At 38.8% G+C, this 15250-nt stretch overlaps 1 pseudogene; it reads right to left on the bottom strand.

The window, feature by feature from the left end:
• Positions 1–3410: 3410 nt before the first annotated feature.
• On the bottom strand, positions 3411–14580 carry LOC134372521 (nucleophosmin-like; annotated as a pseudogene).
• Positions 14581–15250: the final 670 nt, after the last annotated feature.

A 15250-nucleotide genomic window follows, 5' to 3' on the forward strand; every position in this document is an offset into this window, starting at 1 on the left:
TTGATTATTGCTGCCCCTTACCAAAACCTCCCTCCCTCCTCCCTCTCCTCCCCCCATCCCAACAATGTCCTTTCTGTTTGCTTGTCGTATCAACTTCAAGTAATTGTGGTTGTTATATCTTCTCCCCTCCCCCCCGTTTTTTTTTGTTTGTTTGTGTGTGTGTGAATTTATATGTTAATTTTTAGCTCCCACCAATAAGTGAGAACATGTGATATTTCTCTTTCTGTGCCTGACTCGTTTCACTTAATATAATTCTCTCAAGGTCCATCCATGTTGTTGCAAATGGCAGTATTTCATTCGTTAAGAAATGTTTTTATTAAAAGATAAATCATCATGTAAAAGTTTAAGTAAAATATATAAATAAAGCAAGATTCATGTGGTTGTTGTCCACACTTGCACTAGACATCTGTGGTCCGTCTCTTCCTTTTCACTAAGTCCACACCACCTATTCAGGTCCAACGAATCCTGAGGAGCTGGTCTCCGGCAGGAGAGAAAACATGGAGCTTAGGATTCTCTACATAGAAAAGCCCCTGATAAGCATCTCAGGCTCTCATATGGATCCACTGAAAGCTTCACCCTAGAACTGAGAATAAAACAAATGTAGACCAAGCATTAAAAAGTCTGACACATGGTCTGGGGTCGGGTCATGCCTTTCTAAGTTGAAGTGATCTGTCCTACACCAGCTACTTGCAGAAGATAGGGTGAATACTTGTTTGGAAAGATAATGTTGCCCAGAGCCTCTGTAGTCCTCCATGCATAATTTCTGTCACTTAATGTGGCATTTAGTGGGCATCCAAGAAGCAGGACAAGATGACAAAACAGACAATAAATATAGTCCCATGTGTGATGTAGACATCATGGTTATTACACAAGATCTTTAAAGTCGTTTTACTTATTAATACAAAAAAGTAGATGATAAGATGGAAAATTTCAACAGAGACCTATAAGCTATACAAAAGAATAAAACGTAGTTTCTGGAACTGAGATTAAGAATATGTGCTTTTAACAGAAGATTAGAAACATCAAAAGAAATAATTAGAGAAATAGAAGATGAGTCAAGAGAAACTGACAAAGAAAAAATGTTAAACTATGGGAAATAGGAAAAAAAGCATAAGAAGCATAGTGAACACAGGGAAAAGATCTAAATTATGTGTAAATGAAGGCCCAGCACTACTGCAGCAAAAACTGACGTAGAAAAAAACAGAGGAAATGTTGGCTGGGAGTTTTCAAAACAGATGAACGGCATCATGTCCTTGATTCAGGAATTTCTAAGAAAGCCAGTCAGGATAAATACAAAGAAGCCACACAAAAGCATGTCAGCACTAACTAATGACAATTAAACAAAAGAGGACAAAGTTAAAACAACAGAGATAAAAAGACAAAAAACAATTTACCTTAAAAGCTGACCTCAGACATCTCAACAAAGTAATAGAAACCACAAAACAATGGAATTAACAAACGGTATTGGAACAATTAGATACCGATAAGCTAAAAATAGTAAACTTCATTCCATACCTTGAACCATATAGAAAATTAAATGTAGAACCCAAAACTGTAAAACTTCTAAAGAAAACATAATAGAAAATCACTTATGTAAAGATTTCTTAGGTACAACACTAAAAACATAATCCATAATAGAAAAAAAAAAGAAAAAAATAGAAAAAAAATGGATAAGTTGGACTGTGTTACAGCTAGGAACTTCTGCTCTTTGTAAAACAGTGTTCAAAGAATGAAAATCTGAGGCACACACTGGGAGAAAATATTTGCATGTCTTATATCCTACAAAGGATTTGTATTCAAAATATATAAAGAACTCTCAATTCTCAACTTTATGAAAACAAACAACCCAAGTTTTAAAAATGGATTAAGGACATGAACAGACATTTCACCAAAGAGTTTGTAATTATGGCAAGTAAGCATATATGCAAATGTTAAATATGGAAATGCAAATTAAAACCGTAATAGGAAACCACCATGCATCTTTTAGAATGGCTAGAATAAGACTCACGTAGGAAGGACGGGCTAGGATGTGATGTATGGAACTTTCAAAAGTTGCTGGTGGGAATGAAATCTGTTACAGTTACTCTGGAAAGTAGTTTCTTTATAAATTTAAAGAAATTAAATTTCAGTTTCTTATAAACTTAAGCATAAACTTATCATATAGTCAAGCAGCTCTACTCCTGAGTAGAGAAATGAAATTTATGTTCATGCAAAGTTTGCACATGAATATTTATAGCAGCCTTATTTGTAATAGTCAAAAACTGGAAATAAGCTAAATGCCAGTTAATAGATGGATGGGTAAACAAGCTGAGGTATATCCATACAAGGAAATATTACTCATAAATAAAAAGGACTATTAATCAGTGCAGTAACCCAGATGAAGCTCAGAAGCATTATGCTGAGTGAAAGACACCACTTTTAAAAGGGTTACATAATGTATAATTTCATTTATATAAAATTCTAAGAATGGAGAACTGATCAGATACAATACCCAGAGAGGAACAAGGGAAAGAATTTAGGAGACTTCTTATTAAAAATAAGAAGACACCAGAAGACAATGGAGTGACAACTCTAAAGTGATGAAAATAAAAACTGTCAACCCAGAATCCTGTATGCCACAAAAATATCTTCCCCAAATGAAGGAGAAATAAAGACCTTCTCAGACAAACAAAAACTGAGAGAATTCATAGCTAGCAGAATAAAGAAATTCAAGGAAATTTTTCAGGCAGAAAGAACAGGACACAGACTCAAAAGTCGATATAAACAAATAGATGAAAAGCACTGGGGGTGGAATAATTAATGTTAAAATGATTGTTTTTACTTTTAATTGATCAAAGAGATAATTAACTGTGTAAAGCAAAAAATAGCAGCAATCCATTGTGTGATTATAGTATATGTAATAGAAGAGTATATGACAAAAAGTTGAGAGGGTAGAATTTGGACTATCCTGTTGTAAGTTCCTTAAATTACATGGGAAGTGATATAATACTATTTCAAGTTAGAGTCTGATTAAAGATGCATATTGTAAACCTGAGGGCAAACACAAAAAGTAAAAATTTTATTTATTTATTTTTATTTTTATTTATTTATTTTTTTACTTCATTAAAATACTGAGTTTATTTCACATGTATGTTTTTGTCTCCCCATGATCTCCATGTCTGACCACCACTACTACTATGTCCTACGGTAACATTCCATACATATTTAAAACCAAGCAAAGGGTGGAATTCCATCTTAAAGACTAAACAGGCATTTTGAACAACATATTCTTGGCAATGGAACTTGGTCAACATTTATCAAACATGATAAGGAAAGTTCCCACTCTGCAATATAAAATGGACAGCCAGGTATTAACTGTTACAGAAATGAAATAAGACAGAAAATTTTAACAAGCTGTTTAAACTGTTTTCTTAAGGAGACTTCCTCCACTGCCAGAGATCTTGAATAGCCTCCTTGTCAGTCATCTGGAAGAAATTCCTCACATAGCTGATGAAATCAGCTTCCATTTTGGGAAGAGAATCACCTTTTTCTGTACTTGCTTGCATTTTTGCTTTAATGTCTTCTAAAGAACTAGGTCTTTTGGTGTTTTAGAGTTTTTTCCCTGTTTTTTGAAGGATTCTTGATCTTCTGATCTTGGTGTTGATGGTTTTGAGTCTTTTCCATTCTGGTATGATTTTTGTGCATTTTTGGCTGGAGTGTCTTGTACAGATTTCTTCACTGGAGCTTTTTCTTCAGTTTCCTCATCATCAAAATCATCATCATCATTGTCATCATTATTGTCATCATCATTTTCATCAGCAGCAAGTTTTACCTTTTTTGGTGGAACCTGCTACCACTTCTGGAGCAGATTGCTTTTCGAACACACTTAAGAATTTCACACCTTCCTCCTCTTTTGTCTTCTGATTCTGCATCTTTCTCCACAGCTACTAAGTGCTGCTAATATGCACAGGCACTGGGTGACACTTCAACAGTAAGACCACAGGTGGTGTTATCTCACAGCCCCAAGGGAAATTGTAGGCTGTGTAGACATTTTCAAAGCTTCCAGTGTTACTTTAACTGGACTGCCCTCATAATTCACTGCCTCTCCTTCAACATTACACAGTTCATCCTTTGCACCAGCCCATAAGCTGACCATTCTCAAAGACAATTGATGCACATTTGCATAATTATCCACCTTAAAATGATAGTCTTTGCCAGCCTTTAGTTCACAACCAAAAAGATATTTCTGAGACCTCAAGGGGCTCATGTCCATATCCACGGACTCTTCCCTGGGGTGGAGGCATTCACTTAGGTGGAAGAGAAGGCAGATGGAGGGAAATGACTACTGCCCCAAAGAACAGCCATGTAGGATGGAATCATACCAGGGCAAAAAGTAAAAATTTTTAAGTAGTAATTTAATATTATATACAAAATGGAATCATAATAAGGTCGAAACACCATAAGGCAAAAAATTTAAAAAATAATAAAAAAGAACTAATATAAAATTGCTAGCAAGATGATAGTTTTTAATCTAACCATATCAGTCATCACATTACATATGAATGTTCTAAATACACCAATTAAAAGACAGAGATCGTCAGATTGTATATAAAAGTATGCCCCAACTATACATGTTCCACACACACAAAAAATACACTTTATAGTAAGTTAAAAATAAAAGGAGAGAGAAAAGCATGGAGTGCAAACATGCATCTAAAAAAAGCTGCAGTAGCAATGCTAATTTAAGCAAAGCAGACTTCAGAACAGGGATTATTAAGGATAAAGAGGATATTACCTAACGATAAAGCCAACAATACTGCACAAAGACATCCATATAGAAGAAAAGTATAGTACAATATCCCTCATGAGCATAGATGCAATATAGTGCACCAATATATAAAAAGATAATACAATATGAGTAAGTGGGATTCTTTTCAGGAATGCAAGGCTGGTTCAACATTCCACATTCAATTGTAATTTATCATATCAACAGACTAAAGAAGAAAAACCACATGATCACCTCAAAAGATGCAGAAAAAGCATACAAAAAAATTGAATATGCATTCGTGGTAAAAACGCTCAACAAACTAGGAATAGGAGAAAACTTGCTTAACCTAGTAAACACAAGTTACAAAAACAGTAACAATGATCCTATAGCTAATATAACAAGAACATGACAGAACACTGAAAGTTTTCCTCTAATGTCTACAAGGTGAGATTTTCTTTCCTCACCATTCCTTCCCAACATCCTGAAGGAAGCTCTAACCAGTTCAGTAAGACAAGCAGAAGAAATGAAAGGAATACAACTGTAAAGGAAGGAATAAAACTGTCTCTACTCACAGATGTAACATTTGTTTATACAGAAAACAGCAACATACATACCCACAAAAGTTCCTAGAACTAATAAGTGTAGTTATCAAGGTTATTATATAAGGAATTTGAAATTTAAAATATAATGCAATTTACAATAGCACCCAAAATAAAATACTTATGTGTAAATCTCATCAAATAACAATAACAACTGAATAAATAACTAAAATCTTCCTCACAAAGTGAACTTCAAGCCCAGATGGCTTCCCCGATCAAATCTTACAAGTATTTAAGATATAAATAATTCCAGTCATTCTCAAAGTTTTAGAGGATAGAAAAGCAGTAACACTTTCCAATACATTTTATGAAGTCAGCATAATTTTGGCACCAGTATCTGCCAAGAACGTTACAAGAAAGGAAAGTGCAATAGGATAAGAAAAAAAGTATAAAAGAGGAAGAAGTAAAGTTGATATCACTGAAGATATCTAGTTTCTGCAGAAGTTCAAAAGAGTCTAAGCCAAGTATTAGAATAATTAAATTGACTTAGCCATGTCACTGGACTTAAGATCAGTGAAAAGGCCCGCTTTATTTTCATGGACTGACAATAAATACTTATAAAATGAAATTTAGTCTCATTCATCATAACACCAAAAATCTTTTATAGCTAGGAATAAGTCTAATAAAATATACATAAGATGTCTATATAGAAAGCTACAAAAGACTGTTGAGAGAGATTAAAATTCTAAGTATAGCAACAAACCATGTTCACTGACTGTAAGATTAAGTATTGTAAAGATACCAGCTCTCCCTGATATCTTGTATAGATCTAAAAAACCTGATGGTGGTCAATGCAGTCACTATCAAAATACTAGCATTTTTCTTCTGTGGAAATTGACTAAATGGTATTCAAAAATGCAGAGGGACAACAACACTCACAACACTCCTGAGGAAGGAGGTGGGAGATCTTTGCTATCACATATCCACTGACAAAACCCCGACTTTGTTTTGGGCTAGAGGTGACCATGCAGCATGGTTGACTGATGGGATGTAAGCAGGTGTTGCTGATTAGATAGTGGGTGGCAGATTCTGTTGACGAGATTTTTTCCCTTTCTTTTCTCCTGCCTGGCATGTGAGGGTGAGGTGACTGAGTGGTACAGAAAGAGAAACTGTCCCAGCAACCCCAGAGGCCTGACACCCAGCCCTTGTCATGTGTGAAAAACAAGACACCTCTGTGGTTCACCCACTGTCATTAGTTCTCTGTTACTTAGAGTTGAAGGAAATTCCTAACAGATTCGACATGAATTTTTAAAATTAGATTTACAAGGGTAGTTCAAAACTTTTGTGGAAAAATAGAATTAAGGATAACACAAATCTTTCCATAACTTTTTGAAGTACCCTGGTGCTATGGATTGAATGTCCCCCCGAAACCCACTGAAGCCTAAATTGTGTCCCCCAGTGTTCCAGTATTAGAAAGTTAGCCCCCACTGTGACAGTGTTAAGAGGATGGGAAATCCTACTATGGTAATTGAAAGCTGGAGCCTTGAAGAGGTGATTATATTGTAGGACCATGCGGTGGTGAATGGATTAAAAATGATGGTCAGGGGTGTGGTTCTGAGGGCTTTAAAAAGAGAGCACACGAGGGTCTTTCTCACTGATCCACCATTTTCTGCTATATGAGACCCCTGCATTGATGTAAAGCCACCACCAAAGAAGACCCTTACCAGATGTGTTCCCTGGACTGTGGACTTCCCAGCCTCTGAAACTATAAACAGTAAATTTCATTTTCTTTATAAATCACCCAGTTCCATGTATTTTGTTATAAACAACAGAAACAGATTAATACAGAAAATTGGCACCAGAGAAGTAAGGTGTTGCTTATAACAAATATTTGAAAATGTGGAAGCAGCTTTGGAACCGGGTATGAGCAGAGGCTGGACGAATTTGAAGGAGCAATCTAGAAAAAACCTGGGTGATGGTGAAAGCTTAGAAGACAAGAAAACTAGGGAAAGCTTGGAATGTTTTAGAGACTGGGTATGTGGTGGCAACCAGAATGGTGATAGAAATGTGGACTGTAAAGGCCATTCTAAGGAGGTCTCACATGTAAATGAGAAGGGACTCATTGGAAACTGGGGTAAAGATTAGCCTTGATATGACCTGGCAAGGAACTTGGCTGCATTCTGTTCATGCCCAAAAGATTTATGGAATGTGGAACTTAAAGGTGCTGACTCAGGGTTTTTGGCGGAAGAAATTTCTAAGCAGCAAAATGTTCAGGAAGCTGCATGGCTACTTGTAACAGCCTATGCTGAGTTATGGTGGCAAAGGCATGACATAAAGCTAGAATTTAAAAGGGAAACAGAGCATAAAGATTTAGAAAATTTGCAGCCTGGCCATGTGGTAGAGAGGCAGAGAGAATTTTCAAGAGAAAAATTCAGTGGTGCAGCTCAGCTACCATTTGCTAAGGAAATTAGTACAGAAGAAAGAGATTATCAAGAGAAGGGAAGAAAGACTTTGAAGGCATTTCAGAGGTCTTGGAGGCTGTGCATTCCATTACAGGTCCAGAGGCCTCGGGAGACAGAATGGTCTTGGGGAACAGGTCTGAGTTACCCTACATGGGCTCACTGCCCAGGGCCACCTTGGGATGCTGCTCTCCACACCAGCACCCCAGCTGCTTTGGCTTTTCAGCCATGGCTAAATTGGTCCCAGGTTTGGCTGGACCTGCAGCTTTGGAAAATAAAAGCCTGAAGGCTCGGCAGCATCCACATGGTGTTATGTCTGCAGACTCACAGAATGCCAGAGCTGGGAAGGCTTGGGAGCCTCTACCCTGATTTCAAAGGATGAATGGAAAAGCCTGGGGGCCTAGGAAGAGGTCTGTCACAGGGATGGATTCACCACACAGACTCTTCACTAGAGTAATGCTGAGCAGAAATGTGGGGTCAGAGTTGCAGCAGAGAAACCTCATCAGCACCGTGTCTCGTGGAGCTGTGAGAGCAGGACCACCAAGGAGACCCCAGACTTGTGGAGCTACCAGTGTGGAATGCCAGCTTAGGAGAGCCTGAGACCAAGAAAGCCATGGAAGTGGACCTGCCCAAGGACTTGGGGGCCAATCCCCACACCAGCATGCAGAGAACATTAAACATGGAGTCAAGTCACCAGCTTTGATAATTAATGCCTGCCCTGCTGGTTTTTGAATTTATTTGGGACCTGTTACATCTTTCTTTTGGCCTATTTCTCCCTTTTTCAGTGGGAATATGTATCTTGTGCTTGTCCCACCATTGTGTCTTGGCAGCAGATAACTTGTTTTGATTTCACAGATGGGACTTTAAACTTTGGACTTTTGAGTTGAAACAAGTTAAGATATTGGGGCTGAAATGAATGTATCTGTATGTGAAAAGAACATGAGTTTTGGGGGGCTAGGGGTGGAATTCTGGGGATTGAATTATGTTCCCCCAAACTCATTGAAGATTATACTGTGCCCCCCAATATTCCAAGTATTGTAAACTCAGCCTCACTGTGACTGTTGGGAGGGTTGGAAGTCCTATTATGGTAATTGAAAGATGGGGCTTTGAAGAGTTGATTAGATTGTAGGGCCATGTTGTAGTGAATGGATTAATAATGGTGGTCACGGGTGGGTTCTGAGGGCTTTGATACGAGAACACATGAGAGTCTCTCTCTGTGCTCTGCCATGTGAGACCACTGCATTGCTGTTACGCCACTGCCAAAGAAAACCCTCATCAGATGTGTTCCCAAGACTTTGGACTTCCCCTCCTCCAAAGCTGTAAGCAATAAATTTCATTTTCTTTGTAAATCACCCAGTTCCATGTATTTTGTTATAAGCAACAGAAATGGACTAATTCACTTTGTATTACAGTTATTATTCCACATAAAATGATGATTTTTCAATAGCACAAATGGCAGACAGCATTAGTTATGTAGTAATAAAACAGTTTTATCGTCAGAAAGCGAATTCTTTGTTCTCTTTTCCTACCCATATGGCCTTGGGAAAGTCTAACCAGTATGTGGCTCAGTTTTATCACCTTAGAATTAGGAACATAACAGACATCACCTCATAGCATTGAGGTAAGGATTAAATAAGTTAATGTCAAAAAAGTGCTGTGGGCACTGATTAATCTTCCGTCTGCCCCTATATGATATACAGAGGCAGAAGTTTTTGTTTTGTTCACTGTTGCTTAGTGCACAGTAAATACTCCTTCCTCTAATCAATATGCATCACATTGATTAGATGAATGAATAATTAATACTTGTGAGCACAAATTCAGCTCCCTGCTTAATGTTTGCTTCATTATTGGCAGTAGTGAATGTGGTATACTTAAAATAGCCTGGGGGGTCATTTGATTCCTTCCCTGTGAAATATTTTTGGAAGGTGTTGTGTGTAGATGTCATGTATTTTGTGGTAGGAGAATTGTTGAGGCTCAGCATCGAGGACAGAAATGCCTTGAAAAAATTGGATGTGGCATCTTCCCTTTCAGGAGAATCAGCAATAACAGCTATTTTTCATATTTTTCATCCCGTCATTTAGTGAGCCTGTTTGTGTAAATTTTATGAGAAAGGCTGAGTCTCAAAGCAGAAGGTGGGTGATACCTGCGACTACTCCTGGGGATCCAGGTAGCTCCCACGACATACCTGGCCTTCGGGTGACCCATTCAAAGCTCTTGGAGGGGAGATTGTTAGTAACAACTCTTTGCTGGACTATTTCCAAAATATGAATTATGCTTGGTGGCTTACACTGAATTTTCTGGTCTCCATCATCCGATCAAACATTCAGGGAAGGATCAGCTGGAAAATGCCTGCAATGAACCGTAGCTGTGTGAGTAGAGTCATCCTGAGTGCGAGACCCCCTGGGTGTAAGTTGTCTGCTCGAACCTGGCTCTGCTTTCTATACCTGCCCTGATATTGGTGGCTGTAAAAGACCTTCTAGTGGCAAGAATAAATGGGAAGGGCTGGCAGAAGCTTCCCCCCAAATGGGAAGTGAGTCACTATCACACCAGGGAGATACACACTCCCTTGTCCTTTTCTCCCTCTGCATATGAAACCCAGAAAATCAGAGTTTCATGTCCACTTGGACTTTTTCCTAAGCCTTCTTCTTAGAGACCCCAGTTTCTTAGAAAACAACATGTCCATATCCGACTACTGTGTATGTGTCTGTGGGGTGTACCTCGTGGGCACCTTTGGAAAAGAACATTTTCTATTTTCAAAGAAAACAGCCCTCTTCATTCTTGAGTTCTGCTTCAAAAAGCACCCATGTGGAGTTACCTGGGAAGAAGTGGAGGAGTCATAATAAGAACTTAGCCCAGACTGGGCACTTGTGATAAGAAAAAGGTCATGGGAGCTTCCCTACAAATGTGAGATTTAATTTGAGACCTGGCAGGTTAGTCAGAGGGAAGAGGAAGAGACTCTCTGGCAGGGGTCTTGGGGAATGGTCAGTATTGATTGAAACATTCATTCATCCATCAACAGCTACTTGCTAGAGTCTCAGCTCCTGCTTTCTCATAAATCTCCCCTGTCTCCCAGCAATGGTGGTCACTATGTGGTTCCATGAGTGTTCCATCCAGCCAAACCCAGGGCTGGAGTTGCCCCAAAAGGGTGGCAGGGGAGTTCCTGCAAGAGACTGCCCCAGACTGTCCTGGGGTGACCAGTCCAAGGCATTTATTAGGGGAACTTACAAACAGACTGTGCAGTGATCCTTGTCATGGACAGAGAGAGAAGGAGAGTCTACCTAGGTATGTCCACAGTGAAGGGAATAGAGTTTATAGGAGGGTTAAAGGAATTTATCTCAGAGCCAGGGCCAGTGTCTACATGTTTAGCAACATGGTTGCTCTTCTAGTGTTTCAAGTAACAAATTAACTTTATCAGTTCCTGGGGATGTTCAAGGCTCCATGTGGGTTCACACTGCTGGGGAAAACATGCCGCTGGGCAGATCACAGAGCAGTCAAGGCATTCTGTGTTTCTCAGTCAGGACATAGAAAGAAAGTGGGAGAAAGAGGAACCCTGCAATGAGACACAGAGACCCCTGAGAGCCTGAGGATAAAACATTGCCAGGTTTCAAAAGCTTGATACCATTTTTAAACAGGCTACTTATCAGGTTTCTTTTAATGAACATATGAGGGGTCTTCAAAAAGTTCATGGAAAATGAGTGTTATGAAAAAACCATGCATGGATCGTAAATGTTTCTTTTCACCAAAGTAAACATGTACTAACTTGTGTTTACCTGTCCAAACAGGATCTAATTTGAGACACTAAGAAGGATAACTAATCAGTTTGAAAAGAGCCCATATTAGAGCAACATGAATTCTGCTAAAATTGAAGCAAGAACAAACATCAAGTTTATGGTGAAGCTGGGTGGAAGAATGGTGAAATCACTGATGCTTTACAGAAAGTTTATGGGGACAATGCTCCAAAGAAATCAGCTGTTAACAAATGGATGACTCATTTGAAGAAGGGACTAGATGACATTGAAGATGAAAACCACAGCAGTGGACCATCCACATCAATTTGTGAGGAAATAATCTTGTTCATGCCCTATTTGAAGGGGACCAGGGATGAACAGGAAAAACAATAGCCAACCCCACAGACATCTCAAATGACTCAGCTTGCACAATTCTGACTGAAAAATTACAGTTGAGCAAACTTTCTGCTTGATGGGTGCCAAAACTGTTGTGCCCAGATCAGCTGCAGACAAGAGCAGAGCTTTCAATGGAAATTTCAAGCAAGTGGGATCAAGATCCTGAAGCATTTCTTCAATGAATTATAACAGGAGATGCAACATGACTTCATGGGTAAGATCTGAAGACAAAGCACGATGAAAGCCATGGCTTCCGAGAGGTGGAGGTGGTCCAGCCAAAGCAAAAGCAAATTGGTCAAGGGTGGAGTTCATGGCAACATTTTTTTGGGATACTCAAGGTATTTTGCTTGTTGACTTTCTGGAGGACCAAAGAACAACAACATCTGCTCAATATGAGAGTGTATTGAGGAAGTCAGCCAAATCTTTAGCAGAAAAACACCCAGGAAAGCTTCACCAGAGAGTCCTTTTCCACCACAACAATGCTCATTCCTCTCATCAAACAAGTGTAATTATGTGAGTGTTTTAATGGAAATCATTAGGCATCCACCTTACAGTCCTGATTTGGCTCCTTATGACTTTTTGTTTCCTAATCTTAAAAAATCTTTAAAGGATACACATTTTTCTTCAGTTAGTAATATAAAAATCCTTGATACGAGTAAATTCCCAGGACCCTCAGTTCTTTAGAGATGGACTAAATGACTAGTGTCATCACTTATAAAAGTGTGTTGAACTTGATAGAACTTATGTTGAGAAATAAAGTTTATACTTTTATTTTTATCTTTTAATTCCATTTTCCATGAACCTTTTGAAGTCCCCTCATATATGCCTAAATTTTTATTTGTATTACTATAAAATTTCTATGGTAATATTTTCCTAGCAAATGGGAAGACTCTGGAACTAATAGTATGGTTCATGCTAGGCGCACTTGTATTAAAACTAACTTTTTTTCCAGTTAGGTAAAGTGTGTAATTCTTTTTTGGGGAATTGACTTCACTTAATTTTTCTATTTTTTATAATTTTTTTCCTTTAAATAACTCAATGCAGATAAATTTAAATATTGAAGGAATTAAAACTACACCACTTTGGCATTATTGACTAAGTTAAAGACACTCGAAAAACAGCAGGTGCAAAAGATCGCGTTGTCCTTTGTGCTGTTTCTTAAAAGTAGGTGAAACTCCCATGTGAAAGATGCCCTCCTTATACTAGAAAGATGCAACATCCTTATCCTCAAGGATAGGAAGTTGAAACAGTGAGAATTCTGTACAGACCTTGTTAAAAATAACTTTTACCTTTTAATTTAGTTGCTTCTTTATAACTATTATTTGTCCAATCCAGTGTGGAAGTAACTGACACTAACTGCTTTTTTGGGTCTTCATTTCCTTATGAGGGCTCCCGTGCCATGGAAAACGTGTATTATGCTTTTCTCCTGCCACTCTGTCTTATGTCAACTTAATTCTTGGACCCAGCCAGGACCCTAAGAACATGGAGGAGGAGTTTTTCACTTCTACAGTAGGAAGTTTGTTTATAGCAAAAAGTTGAAGTATGCTACATTTATGATGGTTCTGCAGCTTAGGCTTGTCAGAATAAACAATGCCAGATACTAGTGAAGGCATAGCCATATTTTATTCAATTATTGGAATAGGGAGGAGACTCCACTATGAATTAAATTAGACGTTGATGAAACAAAAGGCAGGAGGCTTTTAAAGGCTGGGTGTGCTAAGGAAAGGGCACTGTGGAGCTCTGAGGGGGTTGGTCCATGTGACTAGGCCATCTGCATTTGTTACTGGTGTTTATCCTGGGGAGAAACAAACTTCTTATGTCTTTACGACAGGGGGCAGTGGTGCAGATTAGAGCAATATGCCCACCCGTGTCAGGCCCTTCCCTCCTGCAGGACTGGGAACAAGATCAAGTGCATCTCCCTGGGGGTTTGCATTTCAAAGAGATGTTCCAGGTTCTATGGTGACAATTCTGGATGGTGGTAGATTTACATCTCAGGGAGGCAGAGAGGATTTGTAAGTGCAAGCTCTTTAAAGAAACTGCTCTACAAGAGAGTACAGGGGGCCTATCTGCCTATCACCAGGTTTAAGCAGGAGCAAACACATAAATTTGGCTGGCAGAAATAAATCCTGGCAGGGTTGAATTTTCACAGGCAGTCATTTTAAGGGGGCTGCAGTCATCCCAGGGACATGGTCCTGTGCTGGTAGAAGCCACACTAGTGTTTGGTCAAGTCTTTCAGTGCAGAGGTCTGGGCGGAATTGTTATGTGTTCAGAATTCTTTCTCATTTCTCAGGTTCCATCAGTGTTTGAATTCTACCACTGGGTCATTGAGTCAAAAGCAAAAGAAAGAAAATATTCTTCCTAAGGCCGGAGGATGGGGATGCATGTGTATGTGTGTGTGCACACGTGTGTGTGAATGTATGCACATGTGCGTTTTCTTTTACAACTTCATGGACTATCTCAGTGAGTGGAGGAATTCAGTATTTCCAAATTTTGTATCTAGTATTTTTACCTAGTGTCTTAGTTTGTTCTAATCAACCTTTAAATTTGGAGAGAAAAGTGAAAAGAAAAAATTTAAAACAGTCTTTGGTACCAAAGGCATCAGGTATGTGTCTCTCACGACCATACTTCTGGGGAAAGTGTTTTTCCTCTGGAATGCTGCCTGACTCTGAAATAACAACCATGACAGCAGCAATAAGCAATAGCTTGGGCATGTCTTAAGGCACGTGTCATCTTGTTTTATCCCAGGCGTCTGCTGTCACTGTCCCCATTCATCAGATTGGTAGACTGAGGGACAGAGAAGTAGACTTGGATAGCATCAATCAACCTTGAGCTTTCTTTCTTCAGTTTTCCAATCCTAAGAAGCAGCCCACTGTATAAAGCCTTCTCAGAGCTCCTTGGACTGAGGCAATTCCCAAAGCTCCCAACACTGCAAGGACTTGACGGGCCACACCTTGGAAAGTACGAGCTTTCAGCTCTTGCCATCTTTTTTTGCTCTTAAATATTTTATGTCTAAGTATCTTTATGCCTCCTCATTTATTAGAGAAATCCTAATCTCTCATTTGTACAGGGTAGAGCTAAATTTTCACCAATGTATGATATTCATTATGAAATCATTCTGCTGAAGCTCTACCCCATGCCCCAAATGCATACAACTAAACCAACCATATTTTAAGGGGAAACGGGTTGTATTTATGTACCTCTTTGTACCTGGCTTCCATAAGATTTGAACTGAGTTCAGTGAATTTGTTTCTTGTTGCAGATGGAACACACATGAAGGAAACAGTGACATGTTTAGGCTCATGCTAATGCAGGTCAGATGTGTTCTAAATGCAGTAGGATTTAGAGAGCTTGGAAACATATTTGAGATCCCCAAATCTAAGC

The sequence above is a fragment of the Cynocephalus volans genome, chromosome 3 (genome assembly GCF_027409185.1).
Source record: "Cynocephalus volans isolate mCynVol1 chromosome 3, mCynVol1.pri, whole genome shotgun sequence".
Classification (NCBI taxonomy): domain Eukaryota; kingdom Metazoa; phylum Chordata; class Mammalia; order Dermoptera; family Cynocephalidae; genus Cynocephalus; species Cynocephalus volans.